Below are 16,211 nucleotides of genomic sequence, written 5' to 3'. Positions count from 1 at the left end.
TGCAGTTAAAACTGGCTAGCATGAGAAACAAAGGCCTAAGTTTGGTTTCTGAATCATGATGTAATTTGTTTTCCTATTTCTTAGAGGTTAAGAGTATTTTGAAAATGCATGTTAGGCTCACACTTTCAGAATGGGGGAATCCCAAATTAATTCCAGATGGAAATATATAAAGAAATAACTGTTATAGTTTCCATGTTAAATACATGAGAAGGGATCTTTGGTTTATAAAATACAAATAATTATTAATCCATATGTGGTACAAACATTTTAGGTGATGATAATACAACGGTGAACAAGACTGATATCTGCCTTCATGGGCATATATTCTAATAGGGACAAATAATAAAATTTAAGATAACATATACAATGGTATCCTACTTAAATAAATATTTTAGGATATTTACAGGTTAAAAAAAAAAAAAAAGACATAACAGGGAGCAGAGTAACTGGGAACGGGAGAGGGGAGAGTTGGTCCCTGGCTTCTCTGAGATCTGAAAATGTTACCGAACCAAACTTGGGTCCACTTGCCCGCGTGCAGTAAAGCTAATCTACTGACACCAGCTTGTGAAGGAAGGTGCAGTGTTTATTGCAGGGCTCTAAGCAAGGAGTCCAGGCAGCTAGTGCCTAAAAGGCCTGAACTCCCTGAAGGCTTTCAGGTAAATGTTTTTAAAAACAGGGTGAGGGAGGGCGGTTGTGGGGTATGTGATCAGCTCGTGGACATTCTTCTGATTGGTTGGTGGTGAGGTAATCGGGAGTCAACATCATCAACTTTCTGGTTGATGGGTCTGGGGTCTACGTGCTTGTGGGCAGCATACAGTTAAATTCTTCCACCTGGTGGAGGTTTCATTATCTTCAAAACAGCTCAAAGAACGTGGCTCAGAATGTCTATAGCCCTTGAGAAGGCACTAAAAGTCCTTGACTTTGTTTAATGGCTGAACTGTTACTATTTTGTCTTGCTTCACAGTTTCCCTTTCTTTCTGCATTTTCTCACGTCTCTGATTAAACTTATTCTTTGACTAAAGTTTTTCTACACACAAAGGCAAGTAGAAGACATGGGAAGAGGGGGGTCTATTCTGGGAAAGCCCCATAGGGTCCTGCTGGGTTGCAAAAGCTGAAAAGGAGCCAGCCATTCAGAGACATATACACTGTTCAGTGGTTAAGAAATACACAAATAAAATACTTATCTTGAAGAGGACCTGACATTTTCTTGTGAAAGTGAACCCTGACTACTTACAGCTTGTGGTTATTTTAAAGGGGTAGAAGGAGTGATCTGAAATATGGCAGAAGGTTGTGCTACTAAACGGATGGTGTGGCTCTTAACACAGAGGCAAATGGAGATCACTGGTGGAGGTTTGCGTGGTGTGTGTGTGTGTGTGTGTGTGTGTGTGTGTGCGTGTTCTGTGTATTTTTACACAGCTAAATTCATTTGGGTATAGTTTTCTGTGTTCACCTAATGTTTCTCATTGGCAAAATCACACATAAGCAAACACAAAATTTGCATTATCCTGAAATCTTTTCCTAATATATCAATCACATTAGAAAAAATATTTACATCTTCAAAAAAAGTTTTATAGCAGAACTGACAGTAATTCAAATGTTAGTTTAAAAGTAGTTTGAGGGCTTCCCCGGTGGCGCAGTGGTTGAGAGTCCGCCTGCCGATGCAGGGGACATGGGTTCGTTCCCCAGTCCGGGAAGATCCCACATGCCGCGGAGCGGCTGGGCCCGTGAGCCCAAGTAGTTTGGATATACTGGTAGAAGAAAGAAGTCTCACTTGATAGCAGAGATAAAAGATAAGAAAATAGTACCAATCCTCCCCTTCCTCACCATCATGATTAGCCTGAGGACTTCTGCAGTGGAGACTGGCAGCCACCTCACTCTACAAACCTTAGAGCATCATTCAATTTCCATCAACCACAACAAATGACATTTAGAAATACGACTTTGGCCCAAAGAATGTTCAACTGTGGCCAAAACTCTTTGTTAAAGAAGATGACAGTATGAAAGGTATTTATAAGGTATTCCATGAAAAGTGAACCAGTAAAGAAAGCTTTAAAATATTTAAAATAAGCTTAAGTTATCTAGATAATGAAGCCACTCTATGAACAATACTAAGATATTTCAATAGATGCATGTATAGATATCTTGATAAAAGCTTCTTGCCAATGTAAACATTGAAAAGAATTCAGTAAACAGTATTTATAAATTTATTAATAAATCATAATATATATTTATCTATATGATAAAATAGAATGCTTCCAGTAAAACTATTTTTCTAAGGAATATTTAATGGCCTGAGAAAAGTCTCATGTGATGCCAAGAGAAAGCAGAATTTAAGACTTCACATGGTATGAAAATAATTCGTACAGAAAATAAATAGGGACAGACTGAGAGATTAAAATATAGTAACACTGGTTATTTCTAGCTTGTAAAATGTCAGGTTTTTAAAAATTCTCATATCTTTGGATATTTTCTATATTTTTTCTAAAATGAACATATATTACTTATATGGTCAGAAAAAATGCTATTTTAAATAAAACTTACAAGAAATATGGAGTAAATCTAAAATATATTTGTATATTATGCTAATTATATAATTATGAATAGTTCTATGTTTAATATAATATGTAAAGTTCATAGAAAAGTTCAAAATTGTTGATGGTATATACTTAAATATCTTTAGTAAATTAAAGATAGCTTTTCTAGAGCAAGACAATTTTCATCTCATTTTTATCAATTTATATTTATATTGAGATGAAAACATTTTGCTATTATGGTACCTTCAATTTAATTCACGAAATTTCAAATGTTTAAAATTTTTAAACTGTATAACTCTGCTAACTGTGTTTATATGTATTGTACAAGTATATACACACACATACACATGAACATGATTAATAAAATTTTACAGTATAAATATAATATAAATATGTTCATTATTCAGATGTGTGTACATAGGTAACTACTGAAATCTTTTTCTTTTTTTTTTTAATATGGCAGAGAAACAATCAGAACGTTATTTGGTCTACCTACTATAGCATTCCCAATTGCTAGATGTATTTTCAAATGTGTTGTAAGTATTGTTTCTTCTTTTTAGCCTCTTAATTGTATGCAACATGTTACAAGGGAGTTCGGGCTGTGGGATAAGAGGATGGGAAGCATTTGATACAAGTAGGGGACAGTGAGCTACAAAAGGAGAGGAGACACAGGTGGTGATGGATGGTACATTTGCTGTGTTATAAGGAATAAATGATTTAAAACATGTAAATACTTCAAGGTAGCATGTTCATTTAAATCATGCAGAAACCTTGGTCTGGGAAGGTTAAGTCCCATGTCTGAGGTCACATAGCCAGTAGGGTAGTAAAGTCAGAATTCCAACCCAGGACTCCTAATGGATATGACCACTCCTCTTTCCACTCTACCACCCTCCCCTCCAGCCCTCCTCCAGGTAAGCCACAAATAGGAGATGGTTTAAAACAAAAATTGCACGTTCCTGCAGTTCCCTACTGCAAATATACTTGTGGGAAAGAGTTTACACAAGGAAAAGAGTTATCATTCTTTTGAAAGCACACAACAAATCCTGCCTCAGCCCTTACTACTGAGTTACACAAATAGTGTAACCTACTATTTTCACCCTAGTTGACGTGGTACATGGGGAAGTTAGGCCACCTAAGCCCTCCCAGAGGAAAGAACTGATATTTGCTACTAACTTTGTTAAACAAGTGGATATAGAGGAAGTGTTTTCCAAATACCAGCACGGAGTAATCTGAAACCCAGCAGCTCATACAGCACCCGGAGGGCTGCAGGAAAACTGTAGATACAGACATGGCTCAGTCCATTGGAGATTAGCTTCCTTACTGATTCTCATGCCTCTGAATGAAGTTTCTTCCCAGTGCCCTCATTGCAGGGCAAGATCTTCCATCCTCACTTTGGCCCATGGTGTGAAAAGTAACAACACAGAATGAAGCCTTGTGGTTCTGTTATATACAAGCACACTTGACCAAGCGTGTTTTTGTTTTTGTTTTTAACTGATGAGAGTCCACAGTATTATTGCAAATAGGAAAAAACTGCTTGGTTTGGGATGTCCCGCTCAGTCATGATGCATCATGAGACTTAAGTGGGAAGGAAGAAGAAAGCAAGCCTGGAAAGGACTGGTGAGGCAGGACTGACACAGGTGAGTGGCTGCTTCTTGAATTTAATGTAGTATCTAAAGAGGCATAAAAAATCTAGATTGTGTTTGGCCCAATCCCATAGGTGAAATATGTAACCTAAAGATTCCTATCAGTGATTATGTCACAAGTCAGTCTTTTTATTGTTTTTAATTATAAATGCTTTATTTATTTATTTTTTCACAGAGGAAGCTTGGTGGTGGATATGTAGCTATTTGATGCTTTTATGACTAAGAGTTAAAGTTCAGGCTCTCTTTCTTATAGAATGTAAATGTGCACCAACACGTGTATATGTAATTGTTCTAAAAATTAAGCTTAGTCACTAAAAGAAGATTCACTGTCTGAACTTTCTTCTGTATTTTTTTCACCTTCTACATCAGGCACTGGGGCATCTGGCCTCTCAGGAAGATCTGGGTCTAGTCCTTCCGATATCATTTTGTTTCTTATTGCCATCACTGGAACACCCACTTGAACCATTTTGAGATATCTGGTGTATCTTATGTCCTTGGCTACAGTTAAGATATTTTTCTGGTGTTACTTCACTTTCCCGTGGTCCAGAGTCTTGTAAACTGTTCTGTGATTGCTCTGAAGTGGTTTCAGAATGTGTTTCATTTGTGATCCTAGTGACACTTATAGGAGATACTTCAAATATGACATCATCTAGCCCAGGGATAGATGACAACTTCGCATCCAAAATATTGAGAGTTGTTTCAATTTGCTGGATACGAAGAGAAAGGTCTGCCAGTTTCTCCTCACAAACTGTAGAAAAGGGGTTGAGGAACTGTACAGTGTACACCAATAATTGGTTTAGAAATGCCACCGTTCTTTTCTGTTGAATAGCTGGCCCCTTAGTCAGGTCTATGTGTGACCCCGTAAGAAGAAGCCCATCCTCAACCGTCTCCTCAGCGGGCGGGGGACCCAAGGCTCACCCACAAACCTCTCCCCGACCGGGCCCGCCCAACCCGTTAATAGCATCCTAGTGCTTTTTTTTTTTTTTTTTAACATCTTTATTGGAGTATAATTTCTTTACAATGGTGTGTTAGTTTCTGCTTTATAACAAAGTGAATCACTTATACATTTACGTATGTTCCCAAATCTCTTCCCTCTTGCGTCTCCCTCTCTCTCACCCTCCCTATCCCACCCCTCTAGGTGGTCAAAAACCACCGAGCTGATCTCCCTGTGCTATGCGGCTGCTTCCCACTACCTATCTGTTTTACGTTAGGTAGTGTATATATGTCCATGCCACTCTCTCACTTTGTCCCAGCTTACCCTTCCCCCTTCGCATATCCTCAAGTCCATTCTCTAGTAGGTCTGTGTCTTTATTCCCATCTTACCCATAGATTCTTCATGATCTTTTTTTTTCTTCTTAGATTCCATATATATGTGTTGGCATACGGTATTTGTTTTTCTGACTTACTTCACTCTGTATGACAGACTCTAGGTCCATCCACCTCACTACAGATATCTCAATTTTGTTTCTTTTTATGGCTGAGTAATATTCCATTTTATATATGTGCCACATCTTCTTTATCCATTCATCCAATGATGGACACTTAGGTTGCTTCCATGTCCTGGCTATTGTAAATAGAGCTGCAATGAACATTTTGGTACATGACTCTTTTTGAATTATGGTTTTCTCAGGGTATATGCCCAGCAGTGGGATTGCTTGGGTTGTATGGTAGTTCTATTTGTAGTTTTTGAAGGAACCTCCATCCTGTTCTCCATAGTGGCTGTATCAATTTACATTCCCACCAACAATGCAAGAGGGTTCCCTTTTCTCCACACCCTCTCCAGCATTTATTGTTTCAAGATTTTTTGATGATGGCCATTCTGACTGGTGTGAGATGATATCTCATTGTAGTTTTGATTTGCATTTCTCTAATGATTAATGATGTTGAGCATTCTTTCATGTGTTTGTTGGCAATCTGTATATCTTCTTTGGAGAAATGTCTATTTAGGTCTTCTGCCCATTATTGGATTAGGTTGTTTGTTTTTTTTGTTATTGAGCTGCATGAGCTGCTTGTAAATCTTGGAGATTAATCCTTTGTCAGTTGCTTCATTTGCAAATATTTTCTCCCATTCTGAGGGTTGTCTTTTGGTCTTGTTTATGGTTTCCTTTGCTGTGCAAAAGCTTTTACGTTTCATTAGGTCCTATTTGTTTATTTTTGTTTTTATTTCCCTTTCTCTGGGAGGTGGGTCAAAAATCTTTCTGTGATTTATGTCATAGAGTGTTCTGCCTATGTTTTCCTCTAAGAGTTTGATAGTGTCTGGCCTTACATTTAGGTCTTTAATCCATTTTGAGTTTATTTTTGTGTAGGGAGGGTTATAACTTCATACTTTTACATGTACCTGTCCAGTTTCCCAGCACCACTTATTGAAGAGGCTATCTTTTCTCCATTGTATATTCTTGCCTCCTTTATCAAAGATAAGGTGACCATATGTGCATGGGATTATCTCTGGGCTTTCTATCCTGTTCCATTGATCTATATTTCTGTTTTTGTGCCAGTACCATACTGTCTTGATTACTGTAGCTTTGTAGTATAGTCTGAAGTCAGGGAGCCTGATTCCTCCAGCTCCATTTTTCGTTCTCAACATCGCTTTGGCTGTTCGGGGTCTTTTGTGTTTCCATACAAATTGTGAAATTTTTTGTTCTAGTTCTGTGAAATATGCCAGTGGTAGTTTGATAGGGATTGCATTGAATCTGTAGATTGCTTTGGATAGTAGAGTCATTTTCACAATCTTGATCCTTCCAATCCAAGAACATGGTATATCTCTCCATCTATTTGTATCATCTTTAATTTCTTTCATCAGTGTATTATAATTTTCTGCATACAGGTCTTTTGTGTCCTTAGGTAGGTTTATTCCTAGATATTTTATTCTTTTTGTTGCAGTGGTAAATGGGAGTGTTTGCTTAATTTCATTTTCAGATTTTTCATCATTAGTGTATAGGAATGCCAGAGATTGCTGTGCATTAATTTTGTATCCTGCTACTTTACCAAATTCATTGATTAGCTCTAGTAGTTTTCTGGTAGCATCTTTAGGATTCTCTATGTATAGTATCATGTCATCTGCAAACAGTGGCAGCTTTACTTCTTTTCTGATTTGGATTCCTTTTATTTCTTTTTCTTCTCTGATTGCTGTGGCTAAAACTTCCAAAACTATGTTTAATAGTGGTGAGAGAGGGCAACCTTGTCTTGTTCCTGATCTTAGTGGAAATGGTTTCAGTTTTTCACCATTGAGGATGATGTTGGCTGTGAGTTTGTCATATATGGCCTTTATTATGTTGAGGAAAGTTCCCTCTATGCCTACTTTCTGCAGGATTTTTATCATAAGTGGGTGTTGAATTTTGTCGAAAGCTTTCTCTGCATCTATTGAGATGATCATATGGTTTTTCTCCTTCAATTTGTTAATATAGTGTATCACATTGATTGATTTGCGTACATCGAAGAATCCTTGCATTCCTGGGATAAACCCCACTTGATCATGGTGTGTGATCCTTGTAATGTGCTGTTGGATTCTGTTTGCTAGTTGAGGATTTTTGCATCTATGTTCATCAGTGATATTGGCCTGTAGTTTTCTTTCTTTGTGACATCTTTGTCTGGTTTTGGTATCAGGGTGATGGTGACCTCGTAGAATGAGTTTGGAAGTGTTCCTCCCTCTGCTATATTTTGGAAGAGTTTGAGAAGGATAGGTTTTAGCTCTTCTCTAAATGTTTGATAGAATTCACCTGTGAAACCATCTGGTCCTGGGCTTTTGTTTGTTGGAAGATTTTTAATCACAGTTTCAATTTCAGTGCTTGTGATTGGTCTGTTCATATTTTCCATTTCTTCCTGGTTCAGTCTCGGCAGGTGGTGCATTTCTAAGAATTTGTCCATTTCTTCCAGGTTGTCCATTTTATTGGCATAGAGTTGCTTGTAGTAATCTCTCCTGATCCTTTGTATTTCTGCAGTGTCAGTTGTTACTTCTCCTTTTTCATTTCTAATTCTATTGATTTGAGTCTTCTCCCTTTTTTCTTGATGAGTCTGGCTAATGGTTTATCAATTTTATCTTCTCAAAGAACCAATTTTAGTTTTATTGATCTTTGCTATCGTTTCCTTCATTTCTTTTTCATTTATTTCTGATCTGATCTTTATGATTTATTTCCTTCTGCTAACTTAGGGTTTTTTTTGTTCTTCTTTCTCTAATTGCTTTAGGTGCAAGGTTAGGTTGTTTATTTGAGATGTTTCCTGTTTCTTAAGGTAGGATTGTATTGCTATAAGTTTCCCTCTTAGAACTGCTTTTGCTGCATCCCATAGGTTTTGGGTCATCGTGTCTCCATTGTCATCGTTTTTCGGTATTTTTCGATTTCCTCTTTGATTTCTTCAGTGATCACTTCGTAATTAAGTAGTGTATTGTTTAGCCTCCATGTGTTTGTATTTTTTACAGATCTTTTCCTGTAATTGATATCTAGTCTCATGGCATTGTGGTCAGAAAAGATACTTGATACGATTTCAATTTTCTTAAATTTACCAAGGCCTGATTTGTGACCCAAGATATGATCTATCCTGGAGAATGTTCCATGAACACTTGAGAAAAATGTGTATTCTGTTGTTTTTGGATGGAATGTCCTATAAATGTCAATTAAGTCCATCTTACTTAATGTAACATTTAAAGCTTGTGTTTCCTTATTTATTTTCATTTTGGATGATCTGTCCATTGGTGAAAGTGGGGTGTTAAAGTCCCCTACTATGATTGTGCTACTGTTGATTTCCCCTTTTATGGTTGTTAGTATTTGCCTTATGTATTGAGGTGCTCCTATGTTGCGTGCATAAATATTTACAATTGTTATATCTTCTTCTTGGATTGATCCCTTGATCATTATGTAGTGTCCTTTTTGTCTCTTGCTATTCCAGCTTTCTTTTGATTTCCATTTGCATGGAATATCTTTTTCCATCCCCTCACTTTCACTCTGTATGTGTCCCAAGGTCTGAAGTGGGTCTCTTGTAGACAGCATATATATGGGTCTTGTTTTTGTATTCATTGAGCCAGTCTGTGTCTTTTGGTGGGAGCATTTAATCCATTTAGATTTAAGATAATTATAGATATGTATGTTCCTATTCTCATTTTCTTGTTTTGGGTTTGTTATTGTAGTTCTTTTCCTTCTTTTGTGTTTCTTGCCTAGAGAAGTTCCTTTACCAGTCGTTGTAAAGCTGGTTTGGTGGTGCTGAACTCTCTCAGCTTTTGCTTGTCTGTAAACGTTTTAATTTCTCCATCAAATCTGAATGAGATCCTTGCTGGGTAGAGTAATCTTGGATGTAGGTTTTTCTCCTTCATCACTTTAAATATGTCCTACCACTCCCTTCTGGCTTGCAGAGTTTCTGTTAAAAGATCAGCTGTTAACCTTATGGGGATTCCCTTGTGTGTTATTTGTTGTTTTTCCCTTGCTGCTTTTAATATGTTTTCTTTGTATTTAATTTTTGATAGTTTGATTAATATGTGTCTTGCCGTGTTTCTCCTTGGATTTACCCTGTATGGGACTCTCTGTGCTTCCTGGACTTGATTAACTATTTCCTTTCCCATATTAGGGAAGTTTTCAACTATAATCTCTTCAAATATTTTCTCAGTCCCTTTCTTTATCTCTTCTTCTTCTGGGACCCCTATAATTCGAATGTTGTTGCATTTAATGTTCTCACAGAGGTCTCTGAGACTGTCCTCAGTTCTTTTCATTATTTTCTTTATTCTGCTCTGCAGTAGTTATTTCCACTATTTTATCTTCCACGTCACTTATCCATTCTTCTGCCTCAGTTATTCTGGTATTGATCCCTTGTAGAGAATTTTTAATTTAATTTATTGTGTTGGTCATCGTTTCTTGTTTCCTCTTTAGTTCTTCTAGGTCCTTGTTAAATGTTTCTTGCATTTTGTCTATTCTATTTTCAAGATTTTGGATCATCTTTACTATCATTATTCTGAATTATTTTTCAGGTAGACTGCCTCTTTCCTCTTCATTTGTTAGGCCTGGTGGGTTTTTATCTTGCTCCTTCATCTGCTGTGTTTTTCTGTCTTCTCATTTTGCTTATCTTACTGTGTTTGGGGTCTCCTTTCTGCAGGCTGCAGGTTCGTAGTTCCCGTTGTGTTTGGTGTCTGTCTGCAGTGGCTAAGGTTGGTTCAGTGGGTTGTGTAGGCTTCCTGGTGGATGGGGCTAGTGCCTGTGTTCTGGTGGATGAGGCTGTATCTTGTCTTTCTGGTGGGCAGGTCCATGTCTGGTGGTGTGTTTCAGGGTGTCTGTGGCCTTATTATGATTTTAGGCAGCCACTCTGCTAATGGATGTGTTGTGTTCCTGTCTTGCTAGTTGTTTGGCATAGGGTGTCCAGCACTGTAACTTGCTGGTCGTTGAGTGAAGCTGGATCTTGGTGTTGAGATGGAGATCTCTGGGAGATTTTTGCCATTTGATATTACGTGGAGCTGGGATGTCTCGTGTGGACCAGTGTCCTGAACTTAGCTCTCCCACCTCAGAGGCACAGCACTGACTCCTGGCTGGAGCACCAAGAGCCTTTCATCCACACGGCTCAGAATAAAAGGGAGAAAAAATAGAAAGAACGAAAGAGGATAAAAGAAAATAAAATAAAGTAAGATAAAATAAAGTTATTCAAATAAAAGATAAAAAATAATCATTAAGAAAAAAAATTTTTTTTAAGTTAAAAAAAAAAAAATACGGACGGACAGAACCCTAGGACAAATGGTGAAAGCAAAGCTATACAGACGAAATCTCACACAGAAGCATACACACTCACAAAAACAGGAAAAGGGGAAAAAATAATCTATCTTGCTCCCAAAGTCCACGTCCTCAATTTGGGATGATTCGTTGTCTATTCAGGTATTCCACAGATGCAGGGTACATCAAGTTGATTGTGGAGATTTAATCCGCTGCTCCTGAGGCTGCTGGGAGAGATTTCCCTTTCTCTTCTTTGTTCGCACAGCTCCAGGGGTTCAGCTTTGGATTTTGACCCGCCTCTGCGTGTAGGTCGCCTGAGGGCGTCTGTTCTTCGCTCAGACAGGACGGGGTTAAAGGAGCCGCTGATTCGGGGGCTCTGGCTCACTCAGGCAGGGGGGGAGGGAGGGGCACGGATGCGGGGCGGGCCTGCGTCAGAGGCGGCGTGACGTTGCACCAGCCTGAGGCGCGCCGTGCGTTCTTCCGGTGGAGTTGTCTCTGGATCCCAGGACCCTGGCAGTGGCGGGCTGCACAGGCTCCCGGGAGGGGAGGTGTGAATGGTGACCTGTGTTCGCACACAGGTTTCCTGGTGGCGGCAGCAGCAGCCTTAGCGCCTTATGCCTGTCTCTGGGGTCCGCGCTTTTAGCCGCGGCTCGCACCCGTCTCTGGAGCTCCTTTAAGCAGCGTTCTTAATCTCCTTTCCTCGTGCACCAGGAAACAAAGAGGAAAGAAAAAGTCTCTTGCCTCTTCGGCAGCTCCAGACTTTTTTCCGGACTCCCTCCCGGCCAGCCGTGGTGCACTAACCCCTTCAGGCTGTGTTCATGCCACCAGTCCTCTCCCTGCGCTCCGACCGACCGACCGAAGCCCAAGCCTCAGCTCGCAGCCCCGCCCGCCCCAGCGGGTGAGCAGACAAGCCTCTCGGGCCGGTGAGTGCTGGTCGGCACCGACCCTCTGTGCGGGAATCTCTCCGCTTTGCCCTCCGCACCCCTGTTGCTGTGCTCTCCTCCGCGTCCCCGAAGCTTCCCCCCTCCGCCACCCGCAGTCTCCGCCCGCGAAGGGGCTTCCTAGTGTGTGGAAACGTTTCCTCCTGTGCAGCTCCCTGGTGTACAGGTGCAGGTCCCGTCCCTATTCTTTTGTCTCTGTTTTTTCTTTTTTCTTTTGCCCTACCCAGGTAGGTGGGGAGTTTCTTGCCTTTTTGGAAGGTCTGAGGTCTTCTGCCAGCGTTCAGTAGGTTTTCTATAGGAGCAGTTCCACGTGTAGATGTATTTCTGATGTATCTGTGGGGAGGAAGATGATCTCCGCATCTTACTCTTCCGCCATCTTCCTCAACTCCCCCAGAAGTCAGTCTTGTGTCCATAATCCAGGCAGCCCCTGGATGTCCTCAATCATCAGTATCAGTTTCTTATGAATAAGACTCCCCTGAGGCTCCTGGGGTTGGGAGGTCAGCAAGGGCTGACCCTGCAGGACAGGGGATGGCGGAAACAAATCAGGGCATCTGGCTTCAGTTTAAGTGGATTGTTAGCAGAACAGAGTAGCAGTCTGGAATCCATGCAAAAAACTGAAGAAAAGGCCAGACACCTAGGTCTGAGCCATATGATGGAGAGAAGAGAATAACTGGGACTTAGTACAATACTCCCAAGCACATTGGACCCACAATTAAAAGCATCCCAACTTCTCCCAGACTGAGGAAGTGAGCTGGTGACTCCTAATATAGTCTTCAATCCTGGAAACACTGGTTCTAGGACAATGTGGGTTCCACTTCCCATTCCTCTGGGAATGGATTATCTGATCATCTCAGAGCTTCTTGGACAGTCTCTTAGAAAGCGACAGGAAGAAAGAGCCAATTGAGAGTAACTGCCCATTAGTTATCAGACTCAAATAGATTTTGTCTGCACTTTCTTTCACCCCACTTTCTCCACACTATTTCTGTTCCTTTGGCATCAGCACTGATACAGGTCCCAGCTCTGTATAGTTTTAGGAGGCAACAAATAAAGCCAGTGTACATGTAACCAACTCACCTTGACCTCTTTTGCAGGGAAAACTTTTCAGTGAACAAGCAGGTTTGTGTGCTCTGTATATATGAAGACGCACTCTTTTTGGTATAATGTGTGGTAGGCAGTTTCTGGGAAAAACAAAAGCAATGCCAGATGGTTTATTAGGTATATTATAGTGGTCCACTCTGCATGATTTTATAGGCATTACAAATGGGACTGCCACCCATCCTCTCGAGGGAAGCAGAGGCAGAAAGTATCTCGGCCTGAGTCCAAATTTTCTGTGCTCAGGGGATGTCTCTATTAAGAATCAAATCTGCCAAAACTGCTTTCCTAGAATTATAGACTCAGAATTTTAAAACTGAGGGTGTTTGGGGGGGGGAATAAGAAATCATTCTGAGTATTTCTTAAGCGCTGATTAGGTACTGGGCCTCATGCTAGAGTGTTGACTTAGCCAATCACCTCCTTTGACTGAGGTATTTTCTCATGGACACCTAGTAAGTTAGAGCAGAGCAAAGACTTCTGCATCCAGATTAAATCCTCTTTTCTGTACCACATTGTTAGCCTCTGTTCTTTTATCTGTGATAACTTCCCTCATCCGCACCCTTGAAGAACACAGACAAGACCCTTGAAATGAATAAAAAAGAAGTAGGAGAAGTGAGAAAAATGACTGCCACAAACCCAAGATTTGAGGGTATAGAATGGACCTCAATCCATGAAAAAGCATGTGTTTAGTCATTTACTCAGTCATTTATTCAACAAACACAATCTGAATAGCTACTACGTCACAGGACAGTCTCTGAGGTGGGTAACTTTGAAGAAGCAGTCTAGTCATCAACTAGTAATTAAAAAAAAAAAGAAATTCTAGCCTTTATTTTCATTTCTCAAAGAATATTATTGGGCATGTGAATCGTAACCCTAGCAACCCTTCTTACCTGTCCCAATTTTTCTTACAGCCACTAGCAACTCTTTTACTTTTTCTTTATTCTCCATTCCTGCAGGTACCCAACACCCAGGGGTCTTTATTATGAAAATCAACTTAGATTGAAGCTTAAATCCAATCTCTGTCCACATCTCTGTCCCTTCACTTGATTCTGCATTCCACAATATTTCGTTTAAAAGACAGTTTAGAGAAAGGGAGGAGGACACTTACACTTGAATAAATCTTGTCTGAGAATTATGTGTATTAGTAAGTCACCTAAGAATTCATAGGAGGAAGTAGATTCAATCTCATTCTGCAATACGTTAAACATGAGAAACAAGAGATAAAGAGAAGTTAAACATTAATATGAAATTTAGGGCCTGAATGCTATTTGAAAAAGAGGGTCTTGGCAAAGATAATGATTTCAGATCTAGATACCTTGCATACAAGAGACAATAAAGACCCACTGAAGGCAGTGGTGAGGGGTACCAGCAGATGGTATAAGGACATTGAAACATTATAAGAAGTAGACAAGAATAGAAAATCCCAGACATCCAGTTCTCTTTAGTGCAGGAAAAAAAAAAAAAAAATGCTTCATCCATCACTAGATCTGGAAGGTGTTTCTATGAACAAAAAGGTATGGTAGTAATGGTCATCCTATGTCAGAAGATGCCTTTGAGTTATGTTCAGTCTCTTTTTTGAGGGAAGGGGGTGGCAAATGTAGTATATTTTAGAAAAATTCATTGATAATTATTTTAAAAGAATTTCACATTTAAAGAGGTATGGTTCTCTTACTTTAAAATGAAAATAAGAAAACCTCACTTATGTGTATTCCTAATGCCCAATGATGCCATGTAAATAAACTAAATGGAGTGTAAACCTTCTATATTTCAATTATTCTAAAGAAACCAGCAAATCTGGAGGTTTATTTATAGATTGTCTTTTGATAATGACTGATCATCCTTAGTTTTTAAGTTCAGGTTTAACCCATTTCTCAGCAGGGTCAGCTACTTAGAAACTGCCCTAGTAATGCTGGTGAATAGGATTACTAAACTGTATTTCTGTTGATGAACTTGGAGCCCCTAATACCAGAGCCTCAATTCACAAGTTACTAGTGGATTTTCCTGTACTTAAGATCAGTGTACTGGTATGAATGTGACTTTTGGAGCTAGATCTGGGTCAATGTCCTGGATTTTCCTCTTACTGATTGTGTGGGCATGGACAAGTGTTAACCTTTCTTTCCTTGCTTTCCCACTCCTCTATTTTCTTTACCCTTTTTCTCCTTAAATCCAGCTGCATAAAATAAAATATACAGCAACATCACATGGTTAATGTATAGCTTAAAACCATGATCTATGGAAAATACTTAGTGCAGAGTCTGATGTGTACTAAGAACTCAGTAAATGCTAGCCAGGAATTCTAGCAGCAGTTAGAAATACTAGTACAGTACAATGGTACAAATGGTCCTGTATCTGGTTATTTAAGGTATCAGCTGATAAGCATGGCTTAATTGCAGTATCATCACATATTAGTTAAGGTTCCAGAGAAACAGAACAAATAGGATAGATTCATAGATTTATTTTAAGTGACTCGTGGTAATGGCAGCTGGCAAGTCTGAAATCCGCAGAACAGACCAGCAGGCTGGAAGTTCTCATGAGTAGATGTTACAATCTTGATTCATAAGGCAATCTGGAGGCACAATTCCTTCCTCCACTGGGAAGCTCAATCTCTTTTCTAAATGCTTTCGATTTATCAGATGAAGAGCACCCACATTATGGCATTATAATCTGCTGTACTCACAGTCTACCGATTTAAATATTCATCACATCTAAAAAATATTTTCACAGAGACTTTGAGACTGTGTTTGGCCAAACAACTGGGCACTATATCCAAACGGACAGTCATTAATTACTACTTGGCATCAGTGTAACTCCCCAGAATATGCGGTAGTCTGACTGTTAGCTTACTGTCCTGTCCCTTTGATTCTTCTTTCTCTCTTAGTGTCCTGGTCAAGTCATTTATTTCTTTGAGACTCAGATTTATCCTGTAGAAGATATTGTCCTTCCAATTTCTCATATCCCTTTCTAGATGGCCAGTGGGACATCTCCATGTAAGAATGTTGGTAGATGGTCACTGTCTGTCTAAGAAATATATGACAAATATATGACAGTCTTGAAGAAGCAAATGTGACCTTTGTTTTTCGTTCTTCCAGATATAAAACTAGTGCAATTTAGCACCTAAGGAGGTTAGAAGTATTTACAAGTCACTGCCCACTTTAAGGGCATATCAGATGGCTGACTCATGCCTGACAAGTCTGTTCTCATGGGACAGTTGAGCAAAAATAGACTTTAATTCATTCATATAAATAAATTAAGATAATTTAAATGGACAGTGTGCATCAGGACTTGAGATACCCCCATTGTGAACTCAGAGGCATCAGGCAG

At 39.4% G+C, this 16,211-nt stretch overlaps 1 pseudogene; it reads right to left on the bottom strand.

Annotated features, from left to right (window-relative positions):
• Positions 1–4,481: 4,481 nt before the first annotated feature.
• LOC113623610 (WASH complex subunit 3 pseudogene) lies at positions 4,482–13,838 on the bottom strand (annotated as a pseudogene).
• Positions 13,839–16,211: the final 2,373 nt, after the last annotated feature.

Source organism: Aethalodelphis obliquidens, unplaced genomic scaffold (genome assembly GCF_003676395.1).
Source record: "Aethalodelphis obliquidens isolate GAN/ISIS:26980383/991018 unplaced genomic scaffold, ASM367639v1 scaffold11, whole genome shotgun sequence".
Taxonomy (NCBI): domain Eukaryota; kingdom Metazoa; phylum Chordata; class Mammalia; order Artiodactyla; family Delphinidae; genus Aethalodelphis; species Aethalodelphis obliquidens.
Note: the sequence above shows the minus strand (reverse complement) of the source record. Positions and strands in the feature narration are given on the sequence as shown.